At 36.8% G+C, this 13,397-nt stretch overlaps 1 long non-coding RNA gene across 4 annotated transcripts in view; it reads left to right on the forward strand.

Annotated features, from left to right (window-relative positions):
- The window catches only part of LOC147365478 (uncharacterized), a 207,685-nt gene that overhangs the window by 149,814 nt on the left and 44,474 nt on the right, over positions 1-13,397 (forward strand). For 3 of the 4 annotated variants that reach the window (XR_015135577.1, XR_015135576.1, XR_015135579.1), the window contains one exon: positions 7,871-8,307. The exons of the other annotated variant lie outside the window; for it this stretch is intronic. This is a non-coding gene — a long non-coding RNA (uncharacterized LOC147365478). Of the gene's footprint in view, positions 1-7,870; positions 8,308-13,397 lie in introns of those variants that run through there. 4 annotated transcript variants of the gene reach the window in all.

Genomic DNA, 13,397 nt, shown 5'->3' on the forward strand with positions numbered 1-13,397 from the left:
TTCCCATCTCTTTCAGAATTGTCCACAGTTTATTGTGATCCACAGAGTCAAAGGCTTTGGCATAGTCAATAAAGCAGGAATAGATGTTTTTCTGGAACTCTCTTGCTTTATTGATGATCCAGCAGATGTTGGCAATTTGATCTCTGGTTCCTCTGCCTTTTCTAAAGCCAGCTTGAACATCAGGAAGTTCACGGTTCACATATTGCTGAAGCCTGGCTTGGAGAATTTTGAGCATTACTTTACTAGCATGTGAGATGAGTGCAATTGTGCAGTAGTTTGAGCATTCTTTGGCAATGCCTTTCTTTGGGATTGGAATGAAAACTCACCTTTTCCAGTCCTGTGGCCACTGCTGAGTTTTCCAAATTTGCTGGTATATTGAGTGCAGCACTTTCACAGCATCATCTTTCAGGATTTGAAATAGCTCAACTGGAATTCCATCACCTCCACTAGCTTTGTTCATAGTGATGCTTTCTAAGGCCCACTTGACTTCACATTCCAGGATGTCTGGCTCTAGGTCAGTGATCACACCATCGTGATTATATGGGTGGTGAAGATCTTTTTTGTACAGTTCTTCTGTGTATTCTTGCCATCTCTTCTTAATATCTTCTGCTTCTGTTAGGTCCATACCATTTCTGTCCTTTATTGAGCCCATCTTTGCATGAAATGTTCCCTTGGTATCTCTAATTTTCTTGAAGAGATCTCTAGTCTTTCCCATTCTGTTGTTTTCCTCTATTTCTTTGCATTGATCACTGAGGAAGGCTTTCGTATCTCTTCTTGCTATTCTTTGGAACTCTGCATTCGGATGCTTATATCTTTCCTTTTCTCCTTTGCTTTTCACTTCTCTTCTTTTCACAGCTATTTGTAAGGCCTCCCCAGTTATTCTAGATACAAGTGATGGCAAGTAGCTTGCAAGCTAATATTTCCCTATCAGGCATCCCTAATGAATTGTAGCACTTTTCTCCCAGGAAATGACCTGAGAGTTCTTCTCAAAGCAGGACTCCAAGCCGTCAGGAGCAGTTAATCACACTTGGAAATAATGACAAAATCACTTTTTGCCTTCCCAGACCTTGAACATGTCTACTGTTACTTCTAGTGTTAAAATTTAATATCTATGTAATTTAACTCTTTCAGGAGTTCCTAAGTTGATTGCAGAAGTCATGTGGGAAATATCTGAAGACTCAAAGAACAACATTAACTGACTATGCATTGAGTGACATAGCTATGTATGTACTGTGATGGATAGAGCAATGGAAAAGACAGTTTCTCAAAGAAAGAAAAGCAGACACACAAACAACTCTAATTAAGATAGTTTTATCATCCTGATTCAAGTTAGACTGATTTTGCCCAGATGGTTAGGTAAGACTACTCAACGGTGGCCTTGCGGATAATGTAAGAAAAGAGGTAGTTATGTGTCTCAGGAGTCCTTTGTTCACACTTTAAAAAAGAATTGAAATCATGCCATTTGCAGCAACAAATGGACCTAGAGATTTTTCACACTGAGTGAAGTAAATCAGAGAAGGAGAAATATTTTATGTCATCCCTTATATGAGGAGTCTAAAAAGAAATGATACAAACAAATTTATTTACAAAACAGAAAGAGACTCACAGATTTAGAGAATGAACTTATGGTTGCTGGGGGAAGGATAGTTTAGAAATTTGGGATGGACATGTACACACTATTATATTTAAAATGGATAACCAATGCATGGAACATAGAACTCTGTTCTATGTAGTTATGTGGTAGCCTGGATGGGAGGGGCGTTTGGGGGAGAATGGATACATGTTTATGTATGGCAGAGTCACTTGCTGTCCACCTGAAACTATCACAACATTGTTAATTGGCTATCAGTTCAGCTCAGTTCAGTCGCTCAATTGTGTCTGACTCTTGGCAACCCCATGGACTGCAGCATGCCAGGCCTCCTTACTGGTTGGATCTCCTTGAAGTCCAAGGGACTTTGAAGAGTCTTCTCCAACACCACAGTTCAAAAGCATCAATTCTTTGGTGCTCAGCTTTCTTTATAGTCCAAATCTCACATCCATACGTGACTACTGGAAAAACCATAGCCTTGACTAGACGGACCTTTGTTGGCAAAGTAATGTCTCTGATTTTCAATATGCTATCTAGGTTGGTCATAACTTTCCTTCCAAAGAGCAAGCATCTAATTTTGTGGCTGCAGTCACCATCTGCAGTGATTTTGGAGCCCACAAAAGTAAAGTCTGTCACTGTTTCCATTGTTTCCCCATCTATTTGCCATGAAGTGATGGGACCAGGTGCCATCATCTTAGTTTTTTGAATGTTGAATTTTAAGCTGACATTTTCACTCCCCTCTTTCACTTTCATCAAGAAGCTTTTTTAGTTCTTCTTCACTTTCTGCCATAAGCATGGTGTAATCTGCATATCTGAGGTTACTGATATTTCTCCCGACAATCTTGATTCCAGCTTGTGCTTCCTGCAGCCCAGCATTTCTCGTGATGTACTCTGCATATAAGTTAAATAAGCAGGATGACAGTATACAGCCTTGATGTACTCCTTTCCCTATTTGGAACCAGTCTGTTGTTCCATGTCCAGTTCTAACTGTTGCTTCCTGATCTTCATACAGGTTTCTCAAGAGGCAGGTCAGGTGGTCTCGTATTCCCATCACTTTCAGAATTTTCCACAGTTGCTTGGCTATACCCCAACACAAAAGAAAAAGTTGTTTTTTTTTTTTCCTTTTAAAGAACAACATTATGTTCCCCTGTCCCTTCTTTCTAGTGTTTGAGAGGTAAACCTTTATGATCTTGATTTTTAATACAGTAGAAGAAATTTTAATTGACTGATCTATTTTCTGTCTTTTTATTTATTCCAGTTTTTATTGGAGTAGAGTTGATTTACAATGTTGAGTTGGTTTCTGATCTATAACAATGTGAATCAGTCATAGATACATATATCCACTTTTTTGTAGATTCTTTTCCCATAAAGGTCATTATAGAGTATTGAGTAGAGTTCTCTGTGCTATACAGTAGGTCCTTATCCTTTTTTTTTTTTTTTTTTACAAAAAGTTATCCATTTTATGTACTTTGGTAGCTCAGTAAGTAAAGAATCCACCTGCAATGCAGGAGACCCTGCTTCAATTCCTGGGTTGGGAAGATCTGCTGGAGAAGGGATAGGCTACCCAATACAGTATTCTTGGGCTTCCCTTCTGGCTCAGCTGGTAAGGAACCCATCTGCAATGTGGGAGACCTGGGTTTGATCCCTGGGTTGGGAAGATCCCCTGGAGAAGGGAAAGGCTACCCACTCCAGTATTCTGGCCTAGAGAATTCCATGGACTGTATAGTCCAGGAGTTGCAAAGAGTCAGACACAACTGAGTGACTTTCACTTCAGGGTGTATATGTCAGTTTTGATCTAAGTGTATCTAAAAGATCCAGTTGTATAGCATCTCCAAATGCAACTCCAATTCTGGAAGAAGTCAAGAGTTAACTCCTCTCAGCTCCTTACACCCGGGCTTAATACCAAGAATTCATACTTCTCTGTAGCACTGCTGACAGCTCCCATCTCTCACTCTTTCCTTACATGGTTCTCTGCTTTTAATTTAGACCTTCTTTCAACTATATTGTTAGCTGCTTATTTTTCCACCCTGAGCTTGGAAATCTCCCTTAAAGGCTACTGCTGATCCCCCTTTCACGTGCTTCTCATTTGATCATTAGCTGTTTGTTATCTTTTTCTATCCTGTACCAAGTTTTCAAAAATTTTCTCCAAAAATGTGGTTAGAATTTTTTTCTAAATTAGATGAGGTTTCAATTTTTGTTTCTGTGTAACATGTTTATGACCATCATACGCATTTATAAATATATATATTGAGGTGCAAAACTTCAATATAATTTTTTGAACCTATGAACTATGTAATACAAGACTCCAATTTTAATATCATCCACACTGTCACATATTAAATACTGATCTCTTTGCATAGACAACCCCGTATCAGAACCAAGTAATAAAGTAACTGATCTCAGAAGGTGGAAAAGAGAGAGGTGCATTTCCAGCTAGGAGAATTGGAGAAGGAATTCTAGAGGAGGTAGCATCCTTCATCTTGAAGGACAGATGGGAAATCAGAAGGCAGAAGTAGAACGGGATGGGGATAGGGGGACATTTCAGACTGAGGGAAAAGCAGGAGCAAGGCATGAAGATGGAAAGACAGGATAGTGAAGTGTAGATTTGCCTGCGGTATAGTTGTCATTAGAGTAGAAGGGAGACGGTGGAAAGACCATATGGCAGAGGCCCTTGGTATCTCTGGATTGGTTGCTTAAGTACTTGAAAGCTAGTCTTGCTTCACTTAATTTTGGGGGATAGGTGATATATTTGCACATGGTCTCTGGTGCTTAGTCTCTGTTCTATTTTTGAAAATTAAGGTTTGGCAAAGATGGCTCTCTTGTCTATATCTCCAGCCTTTTCTGTGGGGAAGAAATGTGGCAAAGGCAGATATTCAAAGTGGTGAAAATTCACTGTGCATTTAAATGACCATTTTAACAATCTGCTTGGGATTCTTTCTTTTCCCACTATAGACATCCCCTAAGCCTCTAAGAGTTGATTATTCTTGCATACTCTTAAAGACAAATGTATCAGTTGGGCTTCCTAGGAGCCCCCAGAGAAGTAACACAGATTTCTTTCATAAAGGACTTTGTCTAGCAGTCATTCTCCCTTTATCCATCCATTAAGGAAATGTTTAACATCTACTCGGAGAAGGCAATGGCACCCCACTCCGGTACTCTTGCCTGGAAAGTCCTATGGACGGAGGAGCCTGGTGGGCTACAGTCCATGGGGTCGTTAAGAGTCGGGCATGACTGAGCGACTTCCCTTTCACTTTTCAGTTTCCACTTTCATGTATTGGAGAAGGAATTGGCAACCCACTCCAGTATTCTTGCCTGGAGAATCCCAGGGACAGAGGAGTCTAGTGGGCTGCTGTCTATGGGGCCGCACAGAGTCAGACACGACTAAAGCGACTTAGCAGCAGCAGCAGCAGGTATGAGGCAGTGAACTGGATATTGGATATAGAGTAGTATAAAACATAGAATATCCTTCACCTTTAGGGGATGAATTCCTGAGGACCAAGTGTTAGGCATAATGCATCAGAAGAGACTGACAAGCAATAGTACACATCAGATGACAAGGAGGAAACTAATAGATTGTAAATACAAAGACTCATGGGGGGAAGAAATTGGGAGATTCGATCAAACTGATAATGCTGTAGCCAACTCCAACCTCAATCCTTAGAAATAATAAAGAGGCCTTTTTAGTCAATGTATAGGTAACACTAGCTGCCATAACAGATGAACCCCAAACTCTCAATGGTTTCACATAACAGAATTTTATTTATTTTTCATGTAAAATTTAAACCGAATGTTTATGATGAACTGATGGCTCTCCTCTAAGATGTGATGTAGGTGTGACCCCTTTCTTGTGGTTTTGTCCCTTTTGACTTGTAAGGTCATTGTGTTTATCAGCTGAAGTCTTAAAAAAAAGAAGCCCATGGATCAAAAGTAGAAAAGACTTGGAAGTGGACAGTTTACTTCTTCCCTCAGTCTTCGGCCATATCTGCCATGATGGGAGGCTGGGAAATGTAATATGTATAGAAAGAAAAGGAAGCAGTTTTGGTGACCAGCATGTGTATATATATCCTCGCGTAAAACGTTATCAAACAGGTCAAGTGTTAGGCCATGAAAGAAACCTAGATTGATGTAAAAAGGGGGAAAGAATCACACAGTCTGTATTCACTGTTTATAACACAATTCAAGTAGATATTCTCAACAAAAATTAGTTTCTACCTCAAAAAATATGTACAAAAACCTTTTCAAATAATTTTGGCTTATTGAGATTATAAGAATAAAATGATAAAGTAGTTTAAAATGAACAACACTAAAAGCAGTACTTATAAAAATTTGTGCTTTGATATACGGTCAAAATGGTAGAAAAATGTGTAGCTTTAGATGCATATATTAGCAAATGAGAAAAATAGAAATGAATGGAACTGAGTGTTCAGTGTAAGAAGTTAGAAAAAGGACAAGTTAGAGAAAACTATAAAGACTAACAAAGATAAGGACACAAATAGAAGACAAAGACAAAATAGAAAACAAATGCAAAAACAAACTCATGAGAATAGATCAATAACAACAGTTTCTTTCATTAGTTTTTTTTTTTTAAATCTAGAAAACAGAAGACATTAATATAACAACAATAAGAATGTGAAGGGGACATCCTTATAGATATAACAAAAATTAAAACAACATAAATATGTATAAATATTACCAACATATTTGAACATTAAATACATTAACATCAAAAATATAAAATATTAAAATTGGATAAAATATAGAAAAGTAGATTTTAAGCAGGAAACTTAAGGTCTAAAACCATAGAAAACGCTAAACTGTATAATATCTTCTTAAGGCTAAGGAAACTTAATGAGTAAAGTCTTTCAAAATTTCAAGGGTGAGCTAGTCCTCAGGTTCTAGAACAGAGGAAAATACAGCATGATACTCAACTTATTTGAGGAAGTTAATATTTTGTTTTGCATGGGTCCAAAAAATGAATTCTTTGCAAATGTAATTTAGCAGGGGATATAATATGATCAACATATGACTGTGATGGAAGAAGGATCTACTTAAAAAAAAATCCATTGATATAATCACTATTTTAAAGAACTTGTGAAGACATGTCAATTGATTATCTTACTTATCATCTCACTGAATGTGGAAAAGCATTTGGTAAGAATAAATACTGACTTTATACCTGTGGTGGATTCATTTTGATATTTGGCAAAACTAATACAATTATGTAAAGTTTAAAAATAAAATAAAATTAGAGAAAAAAAAAAAAGAAAAAAAAAAAAAGAATAAATACTGACTTTAAAGAAAAACCCTAAGAAACTAGGAATAAATGAAACTTCTTTACACTGATGCAGGCATCAGCATCCCACATCATTCTTGAGGGTAAACTAGGGCTCTGGCAAGTGCTTACATCTGTATCCTGATACCTTCCAAAACCCAGTATAGAACAACCAGAGCACATCATATCATGCTTTCAGTATAAGTAAAGGGCAAAAGGTACCGAATTTCAAATTAACTGTTAATAAAAAATGAAAAGTTACCAAATCTCAGTGCGTGATTGCTTATGCTTCTGATACAAGTTTGGGGCAAGTAAGGGCAGCCACAGTAAGGGCAGAAAAACGGAGTGGAAGAGAGAAGTAGAGAGCCACAGGTACACTTGAAACTGCTTCAAAGCAACCTCTGAAAGAGAAAGTTCATTTGAAATAAAAAAAATGGTAACAAAGTGTCCTGTTGGATTAGAGCACTGGCCATAGAGAGGGTCTTAAAATTATGCATGATATGTAGTGGCAGTCTTTCAAAAGCATACCCTCCGGGTGAAGAAGGCAAAAAAGGCTGATAAAGGGGAGTTAAGGGCAAATTTTAGAATCCTTTGAGACAAAAAAAGAAGGAAAAAAAAACCAAAAACCCAAAGGACCATAATTGCTTCTCCAAAAACAAAACCAAAACCAAAAACAAAAACCTCCCCCCAAAGCAAACAAACACAGTACTAGGAAGTGAAAGGTTTCTCAAAAAGTAAAAGGATGGAGGCGTGTCAAAGGGACACCGGACCCAAACTGAAATAATTACCAGTGGTCAAAGTTGGAATATTTTGAGGAACAAAATACTGAATTATAAGCCAAAATATTAAATAAATATAGACAAGTCCATACTGTTATAAACAAATGATCAAATCAACACATAAATGGGGAGGAATAGACTACTATTTCTATAGAAGAATTCTAAATAATATATATGTTGATATTCCCCTCTCCAGGAGGTAAAGCCTAGCTTTTCTTCTTTTGATTCCAGGCTGGATTCTATAACTTGCTTCCAAAAACTAGAGTGTGGAAAAGAAAAAATAGAAACTTTACAGTGGAGAAAACTGGCAAACACCTTTTACCAAGAAATCAAATTTAACATCACTAGTGAAGACATGAGAATATCCTGTATCCTGTGCTGTGCTGCGTTGTGGTGAGAAAGTCACCTTACCTCTGTGGTGTTCTTTCCAAGCCCTGTAAGTCGTCCAAGCTGAACCTGAGGGACAGTCTATAAGGTATCTGACCAGTACTTCTAAAAGCTGTCAATGTCATGAAAAATTAAGGAAGACTGGAAAGATTTCATAGAGCAGAGGAAAAATGGCACCTAGATACCATGTGTTAAGTTGGATTGGGTCTTGGGACAGAAAAACATATTAGCCAAAAAACTGGTGAAATCCAAATAAAGTTGAGTACAGTTAATAATAATAATATGGCAAAGTTACTTTTTTCTAGTGAACTCTAGGGTAAACTGAAATTGGCTGATGGGTATACACATGTTCTCTATACTTTTTACAACTTTTCTATAAATCTAAAATTATTCCAAAATAAACAGAATGTTTTCTTATTATTATTCTAATTTTAAAAAATCCCAAATATTCACTGAAAGGACTGATGCTAAAGCTGAAGCTCCAATACTCCGGCCACTAATACTCCAGCCACCTGATGTGAAGAGCTGCCTCACTGGAAAAGACCCTAATGCTGGGAAAGATTGAAGGCAAAAGCAGAAGAGGGCAGCAGAAGATGAAATGGTTAGACAGCATCACCGAATCAATGGACATGAACTTGAGCAAACTTTGGGAGATAGTGGAGGACAAGGAAGCGTGACACGCTATAGTCCATGGGATCACAAAGAGTCAGCAAGTGGACAACATCACCAAAAAGAATGTAGAAACAAACATGCAAACAAAAACATTGACCTCATCCACTAAAGAAACTGCACTTTGCTCACTGATAGAGATGGTGCCTTTGAGCTAAGAATCTAGAAACCACTCAGATTTGCAAAATGAATAGAAAAAAAGTCGGATAAATCTATATAAAATTACTGTATTAGAAAATGAGAAGTAGTCTAACTCAGCTGATGACTGTTTCCCTGTTCAAACAAACAAAGCAACCAAGAAGTACTGGAAAACGGTCAGGCATCTCTCCAAACTGATGAAATGTACTTCAGCAGCATTTGGGGATATGATAGCCTATCTTGAGTCACAAATACAAAAATTAAGAACAGAAATAGAGTCAAAGAAAGAAATGAAGAGAGTTGATTAAACTCATGAAAGAAATAGAAAAGAGATCAAATCATCTCACAAATGAAGGCTAAATTACAAGTTGCCAAAGGGAGAAGAGACTCAAAAGGAAATTTAATGAGGAGCATTTGAGAAAGACAGAAAATAACCAAGAGAATAAAAATAGGATGAAGAGAGAAGTAAAAAGAGTCAGGGAGGAAGTGGTTGAAATGGAAGAAAAAGAAGAAATAAATGTTTGATTAAAGCCCTTGAAGAAACAAAATAAAAGCATCATTTAAAACTTTAATTCAAGAAAACTTTTTAGAAATATAAAGGATCTAGATTTATGTATTTAAAAAGCTCAGTGGATGCACGCAGAAATTAACCCAGAAAAATTAACTTTAAGACATATCTGAGAAAAATAATTAGACTTAAAAGACAAAAAATTCTCAAGGCCTCCAGGTGTAAGCATCACATAACAAAAACCAAGGGGTCAGATGGCTATCAGATTTCTCAAAAACATCATATGGAGCTGCATTTTCAACAAAGTGAAAGTGTGAACTAAAAATTTATTTCGAGTCAAGCTCTCCTTCAAGTACCAAACATATCACAGTAAATCACTTTAAACATAGAGTAACTTATGGAAGTGGAAGTCATTATTTCCACTACTATTCAACATTATACTGGAGGTATTGACCAATTCAATTAGACTAGCAAATCAGCTAGGGAATAAGAATTGATAAAGAAGTAAAACTACTTCAGTTTGCAAATGATATTTTCCCATACCCAGAAAACCCTAAAGAGTCAATGATAAAATTAACTCAAACAATAAAAAGTAAAGTACCAGATTATAAAATTAATATACAGAAATAGTTTTCATATCCACACATACAGAAAAATGAGTTACAGATTATAAAGTTAGAGAACACCCAACATGCAATAGGAAAAATGAAGGCTAAATGTGCAGAAATAAACTTAAGAAATGTGCAAACCTTATTTGAGGGAACTGTAACATACTTTTGGAAAGCATAAAAGTTTACTTGAACGTATGGAAAGACACATCCTTCTCTTGGATAGGGTGATTTGCTAAATTCATGTGTGAGTTTAATACAATCCTTATAAAAATATCAGTAAGTTTTTTTTTTTTTTTTTAGCTAGACAGGTTGTTTCTAAATATCATTTGGAAAAACAAACATGTGTGAACACCCAGGAAAGCAGCAAAAAAAAAAAAAGAAAACCACGAGAAAGACTAATCTTATCAGACATTAAAACATAACATGAAGCCTCTATAATTAAGGCAATATGATACTGGCACATGAGTGAACAGAGTAGTGAAATAACGTAAAAAGTTGAGAAAAAACTCAAGGATGTAAGGAAATTAAGCACATGATAAAGTTGTATCTCAAACCACCAAGTCAAAGATCCAGTTTTTAATAGTGCTTAAAAATTTGTTTACTCCTTTGGAAAAAAATAAAATTACGTCACTCACTCACACCACACACAGAAATAAATTCCCAATGCATGCAGATTTTAAACGTAAAATAGAGTAGTAGAAAAAAATTGAGTGAATTCCTCTATAACCTGGATATAAGGGAAGGTTTTTAAACTGTCTCAAAATCAAGAGGCTATAAAGACAAAAATGGACAAATTTCACTAGAGAAAAATAAAAATTTCACGTCAAAAAACACTATAAACAGAGTTAAAAGACAAATGACAAACTGAAAGAAAATATTTCAGTCAAAGGATAATATCTCTATTTTAAAATATAGTATTCTTAAAAATTGAGAAAGTAAAAATCTAAAAGCTTGACAGGAAAGTGAGCCAATGATATAAACTGATTTTTAAAAAGATGAAAATCACCTTTAAATTAATGAAAAGCTCTTCAACCTTACTCATAATTACAGAAATGCAAATTAAAATTGTACTGTGATACCATTTCTCACCTATCCTATTGGTGAAAATTAAAAACCGGATGACTAAAAATGCTGTTGATGAGGCTGGGAAAACAGCCATTTTCATATAACGTTGGTGAAAATGCAAACCAGTACATCCCATTTGGAATGGAATCTGGCAAAATCTAACAAAATTATATATGCAGTTACATTTTGACTCAGCAACCCACTTCCAGAATTCACCTGAAGATATACCTTCCCAAATCTCAAAATACATATATGCCCATGGCTAATTATAGAAGCTTTAAAAATTTTTCAAAATAGAGCTTAAGGAAACAAATACCCATGTATAGGACGGTGATTGAATAAACCAAAAAACACCACCTAATTGAGGGTTAATGGAAAGAATCTCTATGAATAAAAAAAGTATGAATGATTTCTGGGAGTATGTTGTTAAGTGAAAAATATAAAATGCAGGAGAGTATCTGCAACATGCTATCTTTCATGTAAGAAAGAAGAGGAAATAAGACAATGTTGCTCATTTGTGCAACCCCCTCAGCTCTCCAAATAGAAAAACAACTTAGGAAGAACTGGTGAAACAGAATAGTATGGTGGATGGGAATGGGGTGGAAGGGATGGAGAGAGTGACCTTCTCTGAGTATACCTCTTGCTCTATTTCTGACTTTTAGAATCGTGTTAATGTTTCTTGTTGTTGTTCAGCCGCTCAGTCGTGTCTGACTCCTGGCAATCCCATGGACTGCAGCATGTCAGGCTTCCCACTCCTGTCCTTCACCATCTCCTGGAGCTTGCCCAAACTCATGTCCATTGAATCAGTGATGCCATCCAGCCATCTCATCCTCTGTTGTCCCCTTCTCCTCCTGCCTTCAATCTTTCCCAGCATCAGGGTCTCTTCCAATGAGTTGGCTCTTCACATCAGGTGGATAAAGTATTGGAGCTTTAGCATCAAGTCCTTCCAATGAATATTTAAGGTTGATTTTCCTTTAGGATTGACTGGTTTAATCTCCTTGCAGTCCAAGTGACTCTCAAGAGTCTTGTCCAATACCACAGTTCAAAAGCATCAGTTCTTTGGCACTCAGCCTTCCTTATGGCCAACTCTCATATCCATATGTGACTATTGGAAAAACCATAGCTTTGACTAAGTGGACCTTCATTGGCAAAGTAATGTCTCTGCTTTTTAACATGCTCTCTAGGTTTATCATAGCTTTTCTTCCAAGGAGCAAGAATCTTTTAATGTCATGGCTGTGGTCACCATCTGCAGTGATTTTGGAGCCCCCAAAAGTAAAGTCTGTCTCTGTTTCCATTGTTTCCCCATCTATTTGCCATGAAGTGATGGGACCGGATGCCATGATCTTAGTTTTTAGAATGTTGAGTTTTAAGCAAGCTTTTGCACTTTCCTCTTTCACGTTCATCAAGAGGCTCTTTAGTTCCTCTTCACTTTCAACCATTAGAGTGGTGTCATCTGCACATCTGAGGTTATTGATATTTCTCCTGGCAATCTTGATTCCAGGTTGTGCTTCATCCGGCCTGGCATTTGACATGATGTACTCTGCATATGATGTGTCTTACTATATATATACATCTCCACATATGTATTTTTTGTAACTTAAAAAATCTGAAATTATTTCAAAGTAAACATAAAGTTCACACAAGAATCATTTTCTTCCTAGTCAGAAATAAGTTGGTGGTGCTTGCTCTCATTGCTTTCTTTGCTGCCATTCTACTTTGTACTAGGAATCTTAATGAATTCAATATAGAGAGCAAATGCATAATATGCATTAATGTTAGAAGAAAAATCACATATATATTCAGATGTCATGCTGATCTACTTGAAAATGGAAACAGAATCTGGTGACATATGAATTGTATTTCTAAGAGAGTAAATAAAAATGAAGGTATAAAAGTCCACAGCTTTCCTGTGGATCAGTAAACAATTAGAACATAGAAGGCAGATGGTATAAAATGCCAGGTTGAAGGGAATTGAGGAGGGAATGGAAGCAGGTTATAGAGACTGTGTGTGCAGCCAAGTTTTTTGAGAATTTTGTATATGAAGAGAAGCAATGGCTGGCAGGCTATGTGAAAGAGCGTAGCTTTCTTCTTCCTCCTCCTCTTCCTTGTTCTTGAGGAGAAATGTTAGAGCATTTTGGTGTACTATTGGAAATTATCAGTGGAGGGAGAAAGATTGATATTGCTGGACAATGGTGGTGACCAAAGGTCCTGTGAAAACATTGGGATAATATTAAGGAAGAATGGCTTCCCTGGTGGCTCAGACAGTAAAGAATCCACCTACAATACAGGAGACCCAGGAGACACAGGTTCAATCCCTGGGTTGGGAAGATCCCCCGGAGAAGGAAATGGCTAATCACTCCAGTATTCTTGCCTAGAGAAT

This window comes from Bos grunniens, chromosome 10 (assembly GCF_055505025.1).
Source record: "Bos grunniens cultivar Pamir isolate PY7600 chromosome 10, Bosgru_T2T1.0, whole genome shotgun sequence".
In the NCBI taxonomy this organism is placed as follows: domain Eukaryota; kingdom Metazoa; phylum Chordata; class Mammalia; order Artiodactyla; family Bovidae; genus Bos; species Bos grunniens.